Source organism: Myotis davidii, unplaced genomic scaffold (assembly GCF_000327345.1).
Source record: "Myotis davidii unplaced genomic scaffold, ASM32734v1 scaffold5875, whole genome shotgun sequence".
Classification (NCBI taxonomy): domain Eukaryota; kingdom Metazoa; phylum Chordata; class Mammalia; order Chiroptera; family Vespertilionidae; genus Myotis; species Myotis davidii.
The window spans coordinates 29,264-33,483 of NW_006286295.1; positions in this window are offsets into that span (position 1 = coordinate 29,264).

The window sequence follows — 4,220 nt, forward strand, 5'->3', positions numbered from 1 at the left end:
CGGGGTGCCTACAGACAGCCAGAGGGAAGCCAGCCTGGCCTGTAGAAAAACACTGTCAATGGTGAAAAAGAATGAAGTCTTAACATCTGCAACAACATGGATGGGCCTAGAGCAGTTATGGCAAACCTATGACATGCGTGTCTGAGGTGACATGCGAACTCATTTTTTTGGTTGATTTTTCTTTGTTAAGTGGTATTTAAATATATAAAATATCAAAAATATAAATCTTTGTTTTACTATGCTTGCAAAAATCAAAAAATGTCTATATGAGACGCGGTACCAGAGTTAAGTTAGGGTTTTTCAAAATGCTGACACGCCGAGCTCAAAAGGTTCGCCATCACTGCCCTAGAGGGTGTTGCACTGAGTGAAATAAGTCAGTCACAGAAAGACAAATGCCATATGATTTCACTTATTTGTGGAATCTAAGAAATGAAATAACCAGAATTGAAAAAGACTCATAGGTACAGAGAACATTTTGATGATTGCTAGATAGGAGGCAGGTGAGGGATGGGTGAAAAAGATGAAGGCATTAAGAAGTACAAATTGGCACTTACAGAATAGACATGAGATGTAAAGTACAGTATAGGGAATATAGTCAGTAATACTGTGGCAACTCTGAAGGGTGTCAGATGGCTACTAGATTTATCGAGGTGACCACTTCGTAAGTTCTTTAATGTCTGGTGACTGGGATGTGAACTGGAAATGAAAAATAAAACATGTTATTTATTTATTTTAAAAAGATTTAAAATAATTCTTTTTAAAATAAATAGGAAGGGAGAGGGAGAAAGAGAAACATCAATGGGAGCAAAGCATTGATCCTTCGATGGGCTGCCTCCTGCAATCCCCCATCAGGGAACAAGACCGAAACCTGGGTATGTGCCTGACCAGGAATCAAACCTGCAACCTTTCACTGCCTGGGACAATGCCACATTGGCCAGGGCAAAAAATAAAACATGATCTTAAAAATATGGGTAAATAAATTGGACTTCATCAAAGTGAATACTTTCTTTTTAAATTTTATTTTAATTTAATTTTTTTCCGTTTTTATTGAATGTATGGGGATGACATTGGTTAACAAAATTACATAGGTTTTAGGTGCACAATTCTACAACACATCTCCTGTACACTGTATTGTGTGTTCACCATCCCAAGTCAAGTCTCCATCCATCACCATTTATCATCTCTATACCCTCCTCAACCTCCCTGTCCCCCATACGCACACTGTTGTCCCTGAACATGAGGTTCTTTTTTTCTCTTTTTAAAATATTTTGCTCAATTCCTCCACCCCCTTCACTCTCTGCACCCTCCGAAAGTGAGCTCTCTCTCTCTCTCTCTCTCTCTCTCTCCTTCTCTCTCCCTTTCCCCCTCCCACCCGCCATCCTCTCTAAAATAAATTTTAAAATATTTTAAAAATTGGCACAAAAATTGAATAGATATGGGGATAGCAAATTAGCACAGGAAAAGTTGGTAAACATCATTTAGGAAATTAAAAATTACAATCAGATGCCACTATACATCTGATAGAATGTAAATTGGCACAACCATTTAGGAAAAGAGTTCGGCAGTTTTTTAAAAAGTAAGTGAGAGATTTATAATGACAGAGAGCAGATCAGTGGTTGTCTGGGGAAAAGAACGGTGTTGGGAGGGGAGGGCAAGAGGAGTTACAAAGTGACCAGAGGAAACTTTTGGGGGTGATGAAAATGCATATTATCTTAATTGTGGAGATGGTTTCAAGGGTGTTAACATTTATTAAATAGTATATTTTCAATATGTGCAGTGTATTATATATCAACTGTAGGCCCAGTGCATGAGATTCATGCCCTCAGTGGGGGAGAGGTGTGGTCCCTCAGCCTGGCATTCACCCTATTGCAGTCCAGGAGTCCTTGGGGGATGTCCCGTGCCATGGAGGCAAGAGAGGCTCCTGCAAATACAGCTGCAACTGCATGAGCCACGCCTCTGGCTGAGCAGCACTTCCCCTGTGGAAGCACAATGACTTCCAGGGAGCAGGTCCTGCATTGAGGGGCTGCCCCCTGGTGGTCAGTGCACATCATAGTGACTGGTTGTTCTTCCATTCAGTCAATTTGCATATTACCCTTTTATTATATAGGATTAGACATCAATAAAGCTGTTTTTTTTAAAAAAAATAAAATGGGCCGAAACCGGTTTGGCTCAATGGATATAAAATATATTAAAAAAATAAATAAATAAATAAAATGGACTGCTTACACATGTGAAAACTAAGGCTATTTGTAGCCTCCCATACAAGTGAGAAGAATAACCCATAACACAATAGAATTCACTAGGTAAAGGGTAGATATTTAGGCTTTAAAACGTGGTTTTCTGAATTTTGAAAGTCAGAACAATAGAACCAGTTCTTTCTTTGGCCATGATTCCTTTGTCTTATTTCTTTGAAGTCAGCCAACACCTGCAATGCTGAGTTGCTGTAAAAGTTACCATGAAATAATGAGGTTATTTGAAAGTAAGTGTAGCTTCTTGGGTGAGGTGAAAGAACAGGTCATGGCTGTATTTGGCTATGGAAAAACTAGCCACTGGGCCTTCTTGAAAAGGTCCAAGAGTGCAGTGTGAACTATGATATTGGGCCACCTCTAAGAGGAGATCTGAGAACAGAGGCTTTTCTTTGAGGCTGTGGCAAGGGCTGGCTGAGTGGCTGACTCTGTCCTTACACACACAGTGTATCTACCAACTCGTGGATGCTCTGGCGCTCAGCGGCTGTGGAGGTATAAACTTGGAATCCCAGCTGGAAACCATTACAGACATGCTGTTCCAGCCGGTGAGTGCTGGGGGCTGCAGGTATCCTGGGCTTGGTCTTCCCTTCTTGTTTGGAGGTGATGGTTACCCCAGGGCAGGTCACTACTTTCTCACAACCCTGGGCGTTTCTCATGGTGACCGTTACTGCACACACCTCAGGCTTCCCTGCCTGGATTCTAGTCACAGAGTGGATATTCTCTATGAGGTAAATTGGATGCATTTCTGTATGTTTCTGGGGGTGGAGGATATTGTTGCTCCCTCTAAACTGGTTAAGGGCAGGTATGTCGGGGCCAGCCTGACAGGGTTGAGCCGGGCTGAGGCAGGGAGGTGGGAATTGAGAAAAGAAAGAAAGACAGGACAGCGGGGTCGGGAGGACCCCAGTTCTCTTGATGAACTGAAGCGAGTTTATTAGGTCTACAATCCTATTTATACATAACACACTGAATAGGAGGTCTATCCAGAGGAATGTATTCTTTGTTCCTCTTAATCTCTAAGGGAGGGATACAGCCGAAGGACAAATTCTCAGTACAGCATATCTCAGTAAATAGGTACAGACTTCTTGGCAAGCTATGAAAGGCTGTTCTCATTCTACAAATGTTACTCCCATTCTACTGATAATCACCATCCAAACAAGTCTGGGAAAACTGTGTGGGTAAGGGTCCCAGCTTCGCTAGCACCTACAGGTGCAAGGACCTTGCCAGCTTACATCTGGCCCCCAACACAGATAGTCCAAACCGACCCATTATGCCTGTGGGAAATGGCGGGCCTTCTGTGTTGTAGCCTAGAGGAGGAAATGGCGGGCCTTCTGTGTTGTAGCCTAGCCTTGGGCTAGGTTCCCAAGACAGCCTTCTTTCCTTCAGACAAGATGCAAAGTAATCCATGGAAAGTTTGCCTGAAATTCAATGAATCTCCAAGGGCACAGACAGTCTTCCTTCCCTATCCCTTTTGTTACCACTTCCTTCCCCTGGGATTGGCTTCCTGTTCTCCTTTGGTGATCCTGAGCTCAGAAAGGTGATACTCTGATTAGAGCACTGATGGTCACGAAAGAGGTTCTGACCTAATGGGAGATGGTATCCCTGTTACTAACTGCCATGGAATCCAGTGATCCAGCCAAGATGGAATTGAACATTTTGCTAAAAGTTGTTACCGTCCATATATTTGCTGGCCACTGTCTTCTTTTGTTTGGGGCTGTGTAGGTGTATTCCTGGGTCCTATTTTCACGTTCTCCTTATGGGCAAATGCCGCACTCTTTCTGGCTGCATACCTCAGTTTCTCCATCCATGCCCAGGGCCCCAGAGTTTTCAGTGCTCCCAGGTCTGATGCCCTTGGTTTCCCCACAGCTTTGTGAACGAGTGAACCCAGCAGACCCTCACTCTGTGGAAAACCATAGCCTCATCCTGAGGGCTATCTTCATCCTGGGTAAGTCCACACATTTTCCTAACCCCAGGCAT